Source organism: Sinocyclocheilus anshuiensis, unplaced genomic scaffold (assembly GCF_001515605.1).
Source record: "Sinocyclocheilus anshuiensis isolate Anshui unplaced genomic scaffold, SAMN03320099.WGS_v1.1 scaffold892, whole genome shotgun sequence".
NCBI lineage: Eukaryota > Metazoa > Chordata > Actinopteri > Cypriniformes > Cyprinidae > Sinocyclocheilus > Sinocyclocheilus anshuiensis.
The window spans coordinates 16,998-34,725 of NW_015552581.1; the positions used below are offsets into that span (position 1 = coordinate 16,998).

General features: G+C 37.0%; 2 long non-coding RNA genes across 2 annotated transcripts in view; both read right to left on the reverse strand.

Moving 5' to 3' along the window:
- Positions 1 to 6,609, reverse strand: part of LOC107665283 (uncharacterized) — a 9,974-nt gene extending 3,365 nt beyond the window's left edge. The window contains exon 1 of the long non-coding RNA XR_001631534.1: positions 6,568 to 6,609. This is a non-coding gene — a long non-coding RNA (uncharacterized LOC107665283). The remainder of the gene's footprint in view (positions 1 to 6,567) is intronic.
- On the reverse strand, positions 3,615 to 4,321 carry LOC107665282 (uncharacterized). The gene is made up of 3 exons (XR_001631533.1): positions 4,114 to 4,321; positions 3,795 to 3,968; positions 3,615 to 3,652 (listed from the first exon to the last, which is right to left on the reverse strand). It is a non-coding gene; the product is annotated as an uncharacterized LOC107665282 (long non-coding RNA).
- Positions 6,610 to 17,728: the final 11,119 nt, after the last annotated feature.

Genomic DNA, 17,728 nt, shown 5'->3' on the forward strand with positions numbered 1-17,728 from the left:
CCCGGCGCCTATTTATACTATAGTCGCACCGGTAGTGACGTCATGGCTGTCGCCGGCCAATGAGTTGGTGTTTTTTCAATGTATGCTTCAGACACGGGTCACGACGAGGCGTTCCTCATAGTGCCCCCTAGAGGACGCAGTTCGAAGTTCCCATGAAAGGGAACCAATTTCCTTTCTTCTGATATACAGTATGAAACCTAATTTCTTCCATTCATTGCTAAAGCTGTGTTGCTTGTCCTCTGTCAGTCAGACTACAAAACTAGTCATTCTGTTGATGCTGCTATCTGTTCTTCAATCAGGTTTGTGTAGCAAATCATTGGCTAGAATGTAATAGCATAACTCTGCAGCAAACTATTTCTATGCATCAGTCTGTCTGACACTTGTGGCAGTGCAAAAACTTTGGGCCACAACATCTTTTGGTTTACTTTCGTTTTCACTTTGAGGGATTGGGGCGGAGTTTTCAATTAACGGCGGAAGGATGGAGGATATAAAGGAGATGTGACATACCTGAGAAAAATGCGTCATCAGAAAGTTTGCGTGCAAGGTTGCAGGTGCATGGTTGAGCGTTAATGGATTCCCGGGAGGAGTAGAAATACGGCCGCTCTGAGTATTGCTTCCTGTGAGTGATGTTTGATCGTCGAATTTAAAGACTTTATGAGTCTTTATGAGAATTTATGAGAACTTGAATACTTGAAAACCTGAACATTTATTTTTGTGAATTGTTTTTGTTGGGGAATTACTGAAATCGTATGGTAAATTGTTGAAGGGTTACGTTTTTTTTTTTCCCCTTAAAAGAAAACAGTTGTGTTTTTGGAAATTCTGTGTTTTTTTATTACGGGAGTGTAATTTGGAAAAGCTTAAAAGGTTACCAACCATTTGTATATTGTATGTGGGTGTTTTGTGAAAAGTGTGGTGCATGAAATTACTGACAAATACAATTACTGATTTACCTTTACATTTACTGATTTTCTGCCCAACATTTCTTTCCCCCACACAAACACAACATATGGCGACTACCCCTCCTTCCCCATCCACTTTCATAGAAATGGAGTACCCTCCCGATATCTAAACTCCTCTATGGCCACCAGCAGTGCGACCTCTGATGCCTGGGGTCTCTGCAGTGAATAACACCCATATTCCATTCAGCCCCATGCATCCTGTGTCCCATATGCTATTGTCTTCTCCTGTTCTGGCTGGCAGCACTCCCGTGCAAACTCTCACCTGGGCACCACAAGTGGCTAACATGCAACTATGCACATCATCCGAAGGAGGATCTCTTTCAAGTGCACAGCACGACCTACCCAACGTTCTACCAACTCCTGGAAGAGAAATTCAAAAGTTTACTTCTCAGGTACAAGGGAACTGTGAAAATTTATTTGACTTCATGAAAAGGCAAGAAAAAACAGTGAATGATCTTACCCAAGAAATGAAAGCCACTTCTTCTCAAAACAAAAATCAATTTGCGGACCTTGCTGCAAAAGTTGAGGATAACAAGAGTCAAGTTTTCACTCTGTTGACCACTAGCAAACAACAAGAGGAATCTGAAATAGACAAGTTAATTAAAGCTATGAAGCAAATGATTACAGCTGAACTCCAAAAGGTGGAATCTACCTTGGTGTCAGAAATGCGATTCATGGTAGACCAACTCCAGTCGGAAGTCCAGCAGGACATCAAAGCTGTTCAACACACATTTCAAACAAGCCAAGATCATATTACTTCAGAACTTCAGCAACGTGACACTCAAATTGACAAACTTCCTATGTGTGTAAAGGAATTGAGAAATGAGACGGAAAAAGGATTCCTGGATCTCAAAAATCAAATGGACGAGCAACAAAAATTGACACCACAAATTCCCAGCACCACCATTACTTCAACTCCACCATCTGTGTCTACTCCAGCAATTCCTTCAACTTCTTCAACCCCTCTTCCCACACCTATAGTAAAAAGTGATCATATTAAATGAACTTTTCCCACTTTTGGTAGACCATCAGACGATGCAGACCCCCTACTGTACTTAACCGAATGTCAGGATTATTGTTGATACTGGTGCAAGTTATACACTTATTCATGAAAGTCTCACGAGACAACTCACATCACCAAATCAGCTCCATCTATGGTCCAGTGGTCCTCTCTACCTAGCAAATGGAGAAGCAGAGATTCCATTAGGCTGGATGAATACCACTATACAACTCCACGAACAAGATTTCACTATACCTGTTGCTGTTCTATCATCACAAGCCCTCGCTTATGCTGTAGTCCTTGGGTTGGACTTTATTTTCTTCAGTGGAATGCAGCTTAATGTCACAGATCAAAAATATTCTTTCAAGTTTGCCCCTGCAAAAGAGTACCCCTTTCAACCAGGTAATGCCAGTGTGCCAATTGTGAGTCCACAATCTGAATACCTGCAACAGAAGAAATCAACACAGAATCTGTCCTTGTTGAGTTCTATTCCACCTCCAACCCCTCAACTGCTAATTCACCAACCTGATAGTATGAATGAAGAAATGTTAATCAAAAATGCAGTGAATGAAGCTCATTTACCTCCAGATGGTAAACAACAGTTGCTCCACATCCTGAAAAGCAACCCTTGGGTATGTACTCTCCGGAATGGACGCACTGATGTTCTGCAGCATCACATTTATACCACTTGTCAGGTACCCATTAAGCAAAAACCATACCGCTTGTCCCCTTTTAAACAACTTGCCATGGAGGAACAACTTGAGGAAATGTTGTTACAAGGAATTGTTGAGCCATCCCACTCTGGTTGGGCCTCTCCAGTGATTTTGGTACCTAAAAAGATGGTAAACTTAGATTCTGTGTGGATTACAGAAAGGTCAATGTTGTAACAGAAAGTGATGCCTACCCTCCCTCAAACATCACAGAAATCCTGGAGTCACTCTCTGGAGCAGCTATTTTTTCCCACTATTGACCTCAACAGTGGTTATTGGCAGGTAGCTATGGACCCCAATAGCAAAGACCAGGGCAAAGAGAAGGTCATCGCCTATGCGAGTAGAACTCTAACAGGAGCTGAACTTAATTATACGGCAACAGATAAAGAATGTCTGGCAATCGTATGGGCTTTAGAGAAATGGCAACACTACCTGGAACACAAACTTTTCACAGTTGTCACTGATCACTCTGCACTACAATGGGTCATGGGTTCCACTAAAACCACCAGCTGACTCATCCGTTGGGTCCTACGACTGCAAAAATTTGATTTTATCATTGAGTACAGAAAAGGAAAACTCAATGTAGCCCCAGATGCACTATCCAGGTCTTTACCAGTCTCGAGCTGCAGTCTATACACCAGCCACAAGGAGTCAGACCTGCCATTATCAGATGTTGTCCTGTGGGAGGAACAGCACAAAGATCCTGAAGTCACAAAAATAATGCAAGCAGTTGCAGAGAACAATGCAAGTTTGAAAGCCCAATTTGAAGTTGTTGAGGACAAATTATATCAGAAAACGTACCTGCCAAATAACCAGATGCACTACCGAGTGTACGTACTCAGTAGTCTTCGACCCTCTCTGCTGCAGCACTACCACTCCAGTCCTCTTAGTGGCCATGCAGGAATCTATAAAACGTACAAACGACTCCAAGAAGTAGCATTCTGGCCAGGCATGTGGTCCAATGTGAAACGTCATGTGAAAACCTGTGTGAAATGTCAAATAATAAAACATGACAATCAAAAACCTGCTGGAAAATTGCAGCAAACCACTACCATTCACCAAAACCAAATGCTGGGAGTCGATATCATGGGTCCACTACCAAGAAGTACAAACCAAAATGAGTACCTGCTCGTTTTTGTCGATTATTATTCTCGCTGGGTTGAGTTGTTCCCCATGCGTAAATCCACTACCCAGAATGTTGCCTCTATCTTCAGAAAAGAGATCCTGACTCGATGGGGGGTACCAGATTTTCTCCTCTCAGACAGGGGAGTTCAGTTTGTCTCAGCTGTGTTCAGAGAACTTTGTGAGAATTGGAGCATTACTCCCAAACTGACTACATCATACCATCCGCAAACCAACATGACTGAAAGAGTAAATCGGACCCTCAAAAACATGATGTCAGTCTATGTGGATGAAAATCACAAGAAGTGGGACCAGTTCTTACCCGAGTTCCGATTCGCCCTGAATTCAGCCATCCAAGAGACCACTGGACTATCTCCAGCAGAACTCCAGCTAGGCAGAAAACTCCAAGGTCCAATGGATAAGGTGCTTCATGGCCTCAATCTGACTCCAGACACTGCTTCCTACAATGTGGTCCATCATCTTCATCACTTACAAACCCAAGCCAAAGAAAACAGTAAGAAAGCAAAATTGAGACAACTGAGAAATTACAACAAAAAGAGAAGAGATTTAACATTCAAGAGCAAGGATCGTGTATGGGTACGTAACTTCCCACAGTCTAGTGCACAAGATAATTTTAGTGCAAAACTAGCACCGAAGTGGAAGGGACCTTACCGTATTCTGAAGCAGCTGGGTCCTCTGAACTATGAAATAGCCCTGGAAGACACGGGAGAAGATGTCCGGACAGCACATGTCTGTAATTTAAAAATGTGTTTTCCAACAGCCGAAGAATTGGAGTCCCAGGAAAAACAAAACCTCTTTGACCTGTTTCAAGAAGCCTCTGATGAGGAGGAAGAATTTTTAGGATTCTAATCCATGCTTTCTTTTAAACAACCATGGGTTGTTTTCTTCAAGGGAGGGAGAGTGTGGCTGTGAAAATGTTGTGCCACAACATATTTTGGTTTACTTTCGTTTTCACTTTGTGTGTTTGGGGTAGAGCATTTCAATTATCAGCGGAAGGAAGGAGGATATAAGGAAGTGAGTCATACCTGAGAGTAATGGCGTCATCTGTAAAAGTTTGCAGTAGTGTGGGAGTGATTGTGTGGAGAACCCTGCGAAGGTGGAAAGATGGCTGTTTGTTCAAACGGTTGCTTTTCTTGTGAGTGATGTCTGGTGCGTTGTGACGTTCCAAATTACTTTTAAACGTGGCACTGCCAGATCGTCTGCACTTAAAGTTGTTCTGAAGACAAGTATCGGCTGCTCATCCACCTGTCCTGGTGTCTGAAAATCCCGCTACACTCTCCAGTTTTCGTCATGACTGCAAACTTGGTCAGTACCTCTCTGCCGCCATTACACATACTCATTTCACTCACTACTACACATGCACGCACTCGCACCACATTCACTTTCGCACATTCGGTGTGCTTATTGTTTTTATGAGTGTTAAATGATTATTGTTGCTTTGAGATTGTTGTTTGATAATTATGAAATGACCAAATGCTTATTTAATGTTCCTTTTTTTTCTTCCCCCTCTTCCTTTTCCTCTATGGATAATTTATAAATGATTTTCCCTTTGAACAGTATTATTTTTTGACTGTCTATGTGATTTAATGTTATAACAGGTGGTGTTTTAGTTGGCTATCCTGGGTTAATTTAAATTTTGTCAGGGTTAAAACCTTACTGGCGCCCGAATATTTTCCTTATAGAGTTTATTTGTGCTAGGGCAGCCGCCACCGTTACAAACTGCTGATGGCAAATGAAGTTGGAAGCAAAATGAATTTGGAAAGAGAACAGAAAAATCTGCTCAGGTTCTGCTGCTATACACCACAACAATGATCTGTTGCTAAAGCGACAAGAGTTTTTAAAGCTAATTGTAGAATAGCCAAGTAAGTCACCTGATCAGAACCTAATTTAGCATTTATTTCATATGCTGTAAGATAGACATATTCCACCCAAAATGTTTTCATCATTTACTCACACTCACACTGTGCCTAATGAATTACTTTCTTTAGATAAACAGATTTTTAGGGGGGAAAAAAATCTCTGTCTTCATATAATGCTAGTGAATGGGACCCTAAACCCCACGGAACACAAACATGATTAGCCATGTGACCGCAGTTAATGAATCAATGTCTTCTGAAGGAAAACAACGGGCCTATTTAAAAAAAAAAAAAAAAGTCTTTTAAATTTTGTTAAACTAAAAAAAACTATATTTTGGGCTGACTGTCATACATTAGTTCATGATTGCATTAAGTGATTTATCAGGATGTTGTGAAGTGTGACAAGTGTCTTCTGAAGCTCACGTAAGTGATGTGGAAGCACTTAGGATTGTCACCTCTTCCTTTAGTTTCACAACACACATCACACTTCACAATGTGTTGACATTTACATTAAGCATGAACCCATGAATGGATGGATGACAGTTGGCCGAAAGCAATGATTATAGTTTGAAATAATACTTTTTTTTTTTTTTCACAAACACATTTTACTTTTAGCTCAGAAGAGATTCATACAGGGACGTATGGATTACAGTCACATTCACTTTGCATTGATTTTTAAAGTGAAGAAAATTAAGATTATATATGTATCAGGGACGGCACAAGGATGAGTAAACAATAACAGAATTTTCATTTTTAGGTGGAGCATCATATTAAAGGTTTAGTTCACCCAAATATGAAAATTCTGTCATTAATTACTCACCATCATGTCGTTCCACACCTGTAAGCAATTATTAGTAAAGTGTGAAATAAACAAAAAAAAAATAGATATGAATTGTTACCTCCAATTATTCCGTTCTTGCACCATCACTTGTTGCACAGCTGGATGTATGGAAAGATGGAGAGAAAAACAACTGTATTAAACGGCATAAAATAATTGATAATGCTGGCGTTTCAGTGTTTTTTATACATTACTTTTGGAAGTCAAATCTGGCACTTTCAATATTGCCTCACATATTTAAAATGAAATATAACAGAAACAACACAAAATGTTAAAATCAAACACTTTAAAACTGGAGATCCACGTGCCCGCTCTGCACATTTTGTGTCTACCTTATAAGTTTTGGCGCTCTCTCCGGATCAGCGGCAGAGGGAACGCAGGTTTAAATTTACTGTTGTGATCATAATTTCAAAGGTTTAGTAGACAGAGGAATCGTTGTCATTTAGGAATAATTTTGCGTGTGTGTCTGAATCGAGATCGCCATTACTTAATGATCGTGCATACATATAGACATGCAGCCGATGTATTTTAGAATATAATATAAACCAAACCTCAAAAGTACTTTCCAGAAGGCCAACAATTCACTAAAAATGTTTTTTTATTGGTCTTATGAAGTATTCTAATTTGTTGAGATAGTGAATTGGTGGGTTTTTGTTAAATTTGAGCCAAAATAATCACAATTAAAAGAACCAAAGACTTAAACTACTTCAGTCTGTGTGCATTGAATTTATTTAATACACGAGTTTCACAATTTGAGTTGAATTACTGAAATAAATGAACTTTTTCATGACATTCTAATTTATTGAGATGAACCTGTATATGAACTGTTACCTCCAATTATTCTGTTCTAAGTTCTTGCACCATCACTTGTTGCACAGCTGGATGGATGGAAAGATGGATGGAGAGTAAAACAACAGTATTAAACAGCATGAAATAACTGATAATGCTAGCGTTTCAATTGTTTTATACATTACTTTTGGAAGTAAAATCTGGCACTTTCAATATTGCCTCACACAATTAAAATGAAATATAACAGAAACAACACAAAATGTTAAAATCAAACACTTTAAAACTGGAGATCCACCGCTCTGCACATTTTGCATGTCTACCTTATCAGTTTATGGCGCTCTCTCCGGATCAGCGGCAGAGGGAACGCAGGTTTAAATTTACTGTTGTGATCATAATTTCGAAGGTTTACTAGACAGAGGAATCGTTGTCATATAGGAATAATTTTGCGTGTGTGTCTGAATTGAGATCGCCATTACTTAATAGACAGATAATACATACATATAGACATGCAGCCGATGTATTTTAGAATATAATATAAACCAAACCTCAAAAGTAACCCGCGCCCAGGCCCGGGCCGCCCCTTATAGAGAATATGGGAATATTGTGACCGAACTTTTTTTTTTTTTCTCAGTAGGGGGAACAAACTCGACGTTTTCATAAGTATTCATAACACGTTTCTAATTATTGAAGCATTATTCTTAGCGATTCAGAAATTCCTTTTAAAAGTTCCTTTTTTGACAACAAACGCAATAAACGAGTAAGTTAAAAAGACAAAAGTAAAGCTTGCCTCTTTTCAGCGTCTACATCACGTTGCGTTTCAGAAAATATCTTCTCCCACTAACACAAAAAACAAGTGTTCATTGATGGTAAAACGCCAAAATCTAATATTATAGACGGTTTAATCGAACGCGTGCCATAGTCACGCGTCTGGCCCTAAGTTAACTTCCGGTCTGTGTTTGTTTATTGGTCAGACTCACTGTATATAATAATTATATTATAATATATTATTATTATTATTATATTATAATTATATAATATTTTATAGTCATTATATATGGATCAGTGGTCTCACTAGTAATATGGCGCCGACTACAAACGCAGTTAAAGTTAAGGTGATGAGTAGACCGAAGTTGGGCTCAGCTTGTTGTGCTGTGAGATGCAACCTGACCTCTGGAACAAACGCCTTGTCAAAAATAAAAAAAATTCCTACAATTTTTCAGTTTCCTAAAGACCAGACGAGACGGCAAGCATGGATAACCGCTGTGCGAAGAGAGGCTTGGCTGCCAGGCAAGAATTCAAGGATCTGTAACACTCACTTCGTTACAGGTAACAAACTCATGATAAACGACAGATATTAGCTAGCTGACCAGTAACAAGCCTGCAATAGTTATGAATTAGCTACATTTATTGGTACACACGTAGATAACATTGGCCTGAGACACTTGATGTTGGAATTGAATATTAAAAATTAATTAAAAAAAAAATTGTTTTCTGCAAATTCTTGTTCTACATCTCCCCAAGTACCACTGTGGTAAATTTTATGTTGCTTTACTGTTTCATTTTTTAATAATTGCATGCAAAATTCATGAGTAATCCTATTTACCTTGCTATACGGACACATTTTTAAAAATCATAAAAAAGGAAATCAAATTGTTTTCTGCAAACTCCACCAGATTCTTGTTCTACATCTCCCCAGGTACCACTGTGGTGATTGTCATCTTACTTTACTGTATAATTTTTTAATAATTGTTTACCAAATTCCTGACCAATGCAATTTACTGTCACTTTACTGTATCATTTTGTAATAATTGCTTACCAAATTCCTGACCAATGCTATTTGCATTGCTATACGGACACATTTTAAAAAATCATAAAAAAAGGAAATCAAATTGTTTTCTGCAAACTCCACCAGATTCTTGTTCTACATCTCCCCAGGTACCACTGTGGTGATTGTCATGTCACTTTACTGTATCATTTTTTAATAATTGCTTACCAAAATCCTGGCCGATGCTATTTACGTTGCTAAAAAGACTATTTAAAAATGTATAAAAAGCTAAAATCAAATTGTTTTCTGCAAACTCTACCAGGTTCGTGTTCTACATCTCCCCAGGTACCACTGTGGTGATTGTCATGTCACTTTACTGTATAATTTTTTAATAATTGCTTACCAAAATCATGACCAATGCTATCTACTACCTCACTGTAAATAATTTTTTTTTTTTAATTTATAACAAGGTAAAATCAAATTGTTTTCTGCAAACTCCACCAGATTCTTGTTCTACATCTCCCCAGGTACCACTGTGGTGATTGTCATATAAAAAATTATATCAAATTGTTTTCTTCAAACTCCACCAGATTCTTGTTCTACATCTCCCCAGGTACCACTCTGGTGATTATCATGTCACTTTACTATATCATTTTTTAATAATTGCTTACCAAAGTCATGACCAATGCTATCTACATTGCTATACAGACATTTTAAAAATTCATAAAAAAGGAAATCAAATTGTTTTCTGCAAACTCCACCAGATTCTTGTTCTTCACCTCCCCAGGTACCACTGTGGTTATTATCATGTCACTTTACTGTATCATTTTTTAATAATTGCTTACCAAAATCCTGGCCGATGCTATTTACGTTTTTAAAAAGACAATTTAAAAATGTATAAAAAAGTCAAATCAAATTGTTTTCTGCAAACTCTACCAGATTCTTGTTCTACATCTCCCCAGGTACCACTGTGGTGATTGTCATGTCACTTTACTGTATCATTTGTTAATAATTGCTTACCAAAATCCTGACCAATGCTATTTACATTGCTATATGGACACATTTTAAAAAATCATAAAAAAAGGAAATCAAATTGTTTTCTGCAAACACCACCAGATTCTTGTTCTTCACCTCCCCATGTACCACTGTGGTGATTATCATGTCACTTTACTGTATCATTTTTTAATAATTGCTTACGAAAATTCTGACCAATGCTATTTACCTTGCTATACGGACACATTTTAAAAAATCATTAAAAAAAAGGAAATCAAATTGTTTTCTGCAAATTCCACCAGATTCTTGTTCTACATCTCCCCAGGTACCACTGTGGTGATTGTCATGTCACTTTACTGTATAATTTTTTAAGAATTGCTTACCAAAATCATGACCAATGCTATCTACTACCTCACTGTAAATAATTTTTTTTTTTTAATTTATAACAAGGTAAAATCAAATTGTTTTCTGCAAACTCCACCAGATTCTTGTTCTACATCTCCCCAGGTACCACTGTGGTGATTGTCATGTCACTTTACTGTATCATTTTTTAATAATTGCTTACCAAAATCATGACCAATGTTATCTACTACCTCACTGTAAAAATATATTTAAAAAATTCATAAAAAGGTAAAATCAAATTGTTTTCTGCAAACTCCACCAGATTCTTGTTCTACATCTCCCCAGGTACCACTGTGGTGATTGTAATGTCACTTTACTGTATCATTGTTTAATAATTGCTTACCAAAGTCCTGACCAATGCTATTTACGTTGCTATAAAGACATATTTAAAAAAAATGATAAAAAGGTAATATCAAATTGTTTTCAGCAAACTCCACCAGATTCTTGTTCTACGTCTCTCCTTTTGTCACTTTACTGTATAATGTTTTAATAAATGCTTACCATTTAAATTTCTACAGTTAGCTCCAGTGATGGGTAATGCTTATTCAGACTCTCACCTAATGGTTTGGGTGCTGAATGTGCTGAGGGCCCAACTTCCTTTGCCAGTCTCAAGATATGAAGCTTTGAAGGCCATGCATCATGACACCTGCAGTGTTTACAGAGGATTTGATAACTAATGGACAAAAAAGAAGGTGTCTATTACAAACAACAGAAAAAAAAAAAAAATGTTCAAAAGTGCATAAGCTCACATATATGTAATCAACATAATTTAAAAAAAGTAATTTTAAAAAATAATTTCAGTCAAATATTCATATTTAAAATTGTATATATTTAAGTTTTTTTTTTTTTTTTAATTGAAGAGTTGTCATAATAATAGCAATAGACTATTTATATTGAATGATCTTCTCAGGTTATAATATAACATATGTTTGAAATGTACAGTGGTGGCCAAAATTATTAGAACACTAGTATTTTCACCAGCTAAAAAATGGTTTTAAGTCAGTTATTTCTTTATTTTGCTGTAGTGTGTCAGTAGCAAATTTATATTTCATTTTGCCATTGATTGTAATAATCCAGTGAGATTTTTGTCTGACAGCAGCCAGTGTTCCACACAGAGATCTGATCTAATCATCATCAGTCTGTCTGGAATGACATGAACAAACTGAGACAGACTTAATCCAGAAGAACTGTGGCAACGTCTCCAAGATGCTTCAAGAAACCTACCTGCAAAGCTACAGTACTGTTAAAAGCCCATAACGCGTTGCGAGAAGCCTTGCTTGTGCAGCTTTAGCAATCCTGCCACGTTCAGGTTCACGTTAATTTTTTAAAACTTAATTTGTACAATAAATTTTCATTAGTTTTCAAAAATGTCACAATGGGTAAATATTCAATACATTCGCACTGAAAAATATAAAGAAAATCCTTCAAAAATGAGAATGATGCCATAGAACCTTTTGAATGGAATACTGGATTGACTTGTTGAATTGGTGAGAAATTCTACCAGTCACCATAATGAAGATATGTGCCACAATATACAAATTAGTACTACAACCACTACTAACAGTAATACCTTTGTGACAGTGGTGATCTTGCTGGATAGTGACAATAACATAAGATTAGTGATAATGGAAAAGTACAGTTATGTGGACATTTTATAGTACATCACAACACTGAAAGTTGTAAAGACCAGATAAAATATTATATTGGAATAGGCTACATAAATGTTTATTCAAATTAACATATAAATATTTGTAAACATTCACCTGTAAGTCATGACATGTTCATGTTGTGTGTCAAGACAGAGAAACCGCACACACAAAGCAGGATGAGAATTACCAAAACCTTCACTAAGCCAAAAATATTGTCAAATACACAGTCAATATCCAAACCTCATGGTTATCCCAAAGCCAGCCAAAAGTATATAAGAGTCTACAGGTTAGTTTGTATGTCGACATAGCGAGGTAAATAGTATTGGTCATGATTTTGGCATGCGATTATTTAAGAATGAAACAGTAAAGTAAGATGACAATCACCACAGTGGTACCTGGGGAGATGTAGAACAAGAATCTGGTGGAGTTTGCAGAAAACAATTTGATTTCCTTTTTTTATGATTTTTTAAACTGTGTCCGTATAGCAAAGTAAATGGCATTGGTAATGATTTTGGTAAGCAATTATTAAAAAATGATACAGTAAAGTGACATGACAATCACCACAGTGGTACCTGGGGAGATGTAGAACAAGAATCTGGTGGAGTTTGCTGAAAACAATTTGATTTCCTTTTTTTATGATTTTTTAAAATGTGTCCATATAGCAACATAAATAGCATTGGTCAGAACTTTGGTAAGCAATTATTAAAAAATGATATAGTAAAGTGACATGACAATCACCACAGTGGTACCTGGGGAGATATAGAACAAGAATCTGGTGGAGTTTGCAGAAAACAATTAGATTTTCTTTTTTTGTGATTTTTAAAAATGTGTCCGTATGGCAAGGTAAATAGGATTACTCATGAATTTGCATGCAATTTAAAAAAAATGAAACAGTAGAGCAACATAAAATTTACCACAGTGGTACTTGGGGAGATGTAGAACAAGAATTTGCAGAAATTTATTATTTTTTTTATTAATTTTTAATATTCAATTCCAACATCAAGTGTCTCAGGCCAAAACATGCATAAAACATTTTACAAACCCATTGCAGACGTTTTATTGAAAGTTTAATACATTACATACAATTAAACAATAAAATACCGTTAAATACGAAGTGCCTGTGTAATGTGTTTTTAATTAGCCTATTATTATCGATTAATTGACTGTGGTTTCAGTTTGATATGCGCTCAGACCCACTCTTAAAAAAAATAAAAAATAAAGATTTGCCAAGGTTTGGAAGCTGTATGGCCATAACTACCACGCAACGCCATGTAGACGCGCAATGAATTTTTAAGCATAGATGGCGTGACCGCACTTTTCCGAAGCGCAGATGGCGTGACTGCAGTGAATTCAAGGACCTGTAACACTCACTTCGTTACAGGTAACAAACTCATGATAAGCGACAGATATTAGCTAGCTGACCAGTAACAAGCCTGCAATAGTTATGAATTAGCTACATTTATTGGTACACACATAGATAACATTGTATACATTAATTTTACACATTAACGTTACCTCAATGTAGTAGTTGATTCGCTTTAGCTACGATTTGAACTATAACACAGTATTTAACAGTCGCCTTTGGCTTGCTCCCTGGGGACATAACAAATACAACAACGCATAGCTTTTCTAATGAAGCTTTAAATGAATTACTAAAGTACTTTTACTACATTTTCACTGACGAATTTACTACATTATCACCGATACATTTTATCTGTAAAGCTGCTTTGTAACAATGTGCATTGTGAAAAGTGCTACAAATAAATTTGACTTTGATCTAATTTCATTGTAATAGTAGGCTACTAATGTTTTAATCATTTTTAAGCAATATCATAGAATGAATTTTTTACACAAAAATGTGCATGTAACCAGAAAATGTATGGATTATGCAAAGGATGTATGATGCTGCTCAGCAAGGTGCAATACTGTCGACACTAACTGTTCCGGTCACTTGTTTTATTTTAGGTGCACCATCAGTGTACCCATGCCATCCTGATTATGTTCCATAAATATTCGCACACAAAAACACCACTGATGGTTCACAGAAGTTGGAGTGATACCAGAGGAGTCAGAGGAGATCATCTGTGGTTGAGCCCATGGATTCACCTTCCTTAGAGGTCACACAGGCTGACCCTGAAGAAGGATGCACTGCTGTGGGTACAGATCTGTCAATGGCAGACATTGACCAGCTACAGAATGAAAACATTGAATTAAAAAGAAAAATGGCTTCACTGGAGAAGAAACTGGAATCTCAAGAAAAACAACTACAAGATCATATGTTTGTCAGTCTGTCCGATTTTATTTTAAATGATGACAAGCACACTCATTTTTACACTGGTCTACCATCTATTTCTGTGTTTTTCACCCTCCTCACTTACCTGACATCAATATGGAATGCATCATCAACCATACTTACCCTTCCCGAGCAGTTTCTTGTGGTCCTGATGAAGCTTCGTCTAGGCTTAACTCATCAAGACCTAGCTTTTCGCTTCAAAGTGAGTTGTGGAACTGTCTCAAACATCTTTCATGAATGGCTCGATGTGATGGCTAAAGAATTACAATGCCTTGTCCGGTGGCCATCCAGAAAAGAAATCAGAAGAAATCTCCCCACCCTCTTCAAGACTACAGGTTTCCAAAAAGTTAGATGTATAATAGACTGTACTGAAGTGTTCACTGAGAGGCCAACTAGTTTGCAAGCACGAGCAATCACATACTCCCACTACAAATCACATAATACTGTGAAGTTCCTTGTTGGTATTAGTCCAACAGGAGCTATTACATTTTTATCAAAAGTCTGGGGTGGTCGTGCTAGCGACAAAGTTATAACAAAAAATTCTGGGTTGATTGACCTTCTTGAACAAGGAGACCATGTAATGGCTGATAGAGGCTTCAATTTTCCTGAATATTTTGCCAACAAATGTGTCCGTCTTCATGTACCAGCATCTACAAAGGGAAGAAAACAATTGACAGGATTAGAGGTGACACACTCTAGAAAAATGTCACGAGTGAGAATCCATGTGGAAAGGGCCATAGGAAAACTGAAGTCATTCAGAGTTCTGCGGAACATGCTAGTCAGTATGGTCAAACGGAGAAATGATAACAGTCTTTAGTAGTGATAGGGCAGCCCTTATGTCAACTTGATTGATGGATTTGACCTTTTGACCTTTCCCCTTCCCCACGTGCCCCACCCCCATGGCGACCACCCACGTTGTGTTGACCCCGTGACCTATCCAGATGTGAAAAACGGCATATGTGAAATTCCGACGTCAACCTATGACCTCCGGGGATGACATATGATGTTTGTCCGTGTCCGAGCGGTGACAGGTTATAAATGAAGACTTTAGAAATGTTTTGAAGATTTTAATGGTCTGTTTGAGGCAAATGAGGTTTGCCTCATCTGGGGTCTGAGTGTCCGGTTGCATTCCAAGGCAAGACATTTTTGCTCTCTCTCTCTCTCTCTCTCTCTCTCTATGGGAGATGTGAGAAAGATATTGGTTTTAAGGTCAATAAGAAGTAGACAATTCTAACAGATCATGAGAACATATCATAATACAGGTGCATCTCAATAAATTAGAATGTCGTGGAAAAGTTCATTTATTTCAGTAATTCAACTCAAATTGTGAAACTCGTGTATTAAATAAATTCAATGCACACAGACTGAAGTAAGAAATGGGGAAAATCCCTCACATTTTACAGGAAGCGTTAACCAGAATACGCCATCACGTTAATTCAGTAGCGTCTCAAACGATATGTTTAAGATTTGTACCTCCTTTAAGTCTATCAAAATCCTAGAAGGACGGCTGCTCAGTGGACTGTGACGGTATGGCAAGGATCTAGCCATTATTTTGCAGTCTCGATTCGAACCTCATGCCGATCGGGTTTTAGAAATGTTTTAATTATTCAGTTAATATTACATTTATTCACGCGTGTTAAATATTACCTAGACGTGTTTTATTTCACAGTGTTTTGGGTACACAGTGTTTTGGCTACAAGGATCATGACTGTCTATCTTTCCTATTCCAACTTGCAGAAAATTGTGACGGAGAACATTGCTGGAATGTTTACAGACAGTCTCATGTAGCTATCTTTACAGACGTAATGTTAAGCTTTGTTTTAAGAAGCTTGTTTAAATAACAACGAGGCCTCTTTACATATGCTTTGGATTTAATCGCGACGACATAAATATTGTCTTCTGTCACGGTTGTAATCTACACGTTCCTAAGCTATTTTCACATCCTTTCAGGCACTGTTTATGTAAACAGAATGTTATGTTTACCCAGTGTGAAAGTAATCTTACATTTAGACGCAGGCAGAGACAGAACGGAAGATCTGGGGGTCAAAATCACATCTATTTAACCTTAATAATCAAACTGTCTAGTTCAGTTGTATATATTTTATGCACAAGATAACTTTACAGTTCCTATGTTTAAACGTTATATTAAATTTCTTTATTTAAAACATCATGCAATGTTATTCACCAATCATGCTTCAAACATAAAGACAATTATCAAATTTTTCTGGTTTATGTATCTGTGAAAAAAAGTTTCTATTTTGTGAACAAAGTTGCTGTAAAACAGAATTACTAATCATACATACATCCATCCGTGATTTCTAGTGAACGCCCAATGCCTTATTTTCGCAGCAGAGGATGCAGGGATGATGCGTTTATCATAGAGTACGGGCGCCCTCTTTTGGGGAGACTTAAAACGACAACTCTCACGAAAAATTACATTCTTAAATCTGTTTATTCACTTCGCAATATTAAAACAATATATTAACATATTAAAACAAGATATATACTTATTCTATCCTAAAATTACTATTCATAGCGTGTTACATTTAAATATTTCAAAAGCTATACAAATAATGTAAAGCTCTTTTTGCTCTGATGAATTTACCATATGGTCTCCCCAGGGAGTAATAAAAAAGACCTTAAAACCCACGTGTTTTCAGGAGAGATCAGTTAGTTTCAGGACAGTTCATTTCAGGATCTTCTGGATATTCTCACGTCTATTTCTGGAATTATTATGAATCAACACGGTAAGTCCAATTTATTTATTTATTTCCTTGAAAAAAATTGTGAATTTGACTATAATACAACTAAGAACTATTTCTTTCTGTTTTCATAGTAATTATGGCAGTCCATTCGTATTGAGAAATGATAAATACGAGTCATGATTGGTTTGCGCCCGAGGTTGTATGGGCTTAACCCTCTGAGGTCCGAGGGTGTTTTGGGGCCTGGAAAAGTTTTAACATGCCCTGACATTTGTGCTTTTTTCAGTTGCTTACAAACATTTGAATGTCTAAAGTTTAATAACACTGTAATCAGCACAAACTGGGCTACAATAATATGTGGGCAGCATGTATGTACGTGATTGTGTTTTTGAGAAAACAACGTTTATGCGTGCTTAGTGAAAAACTAAAATTGTAAAGTCACTGAAATAAGGCCATAAAACACATACAGAACATTTGATCACAAGACTTTTGAGAACTGGATCTTGAAGTCTAGAATTTTTGCTTCAAAATTATGTGAAAATCATCTTACTCACTCATTCACAGAAAACAATATATTGATTTAAATTTTCTAAGACACTTTTTGTGTAGAAAAGGTATATGCGAGGAGG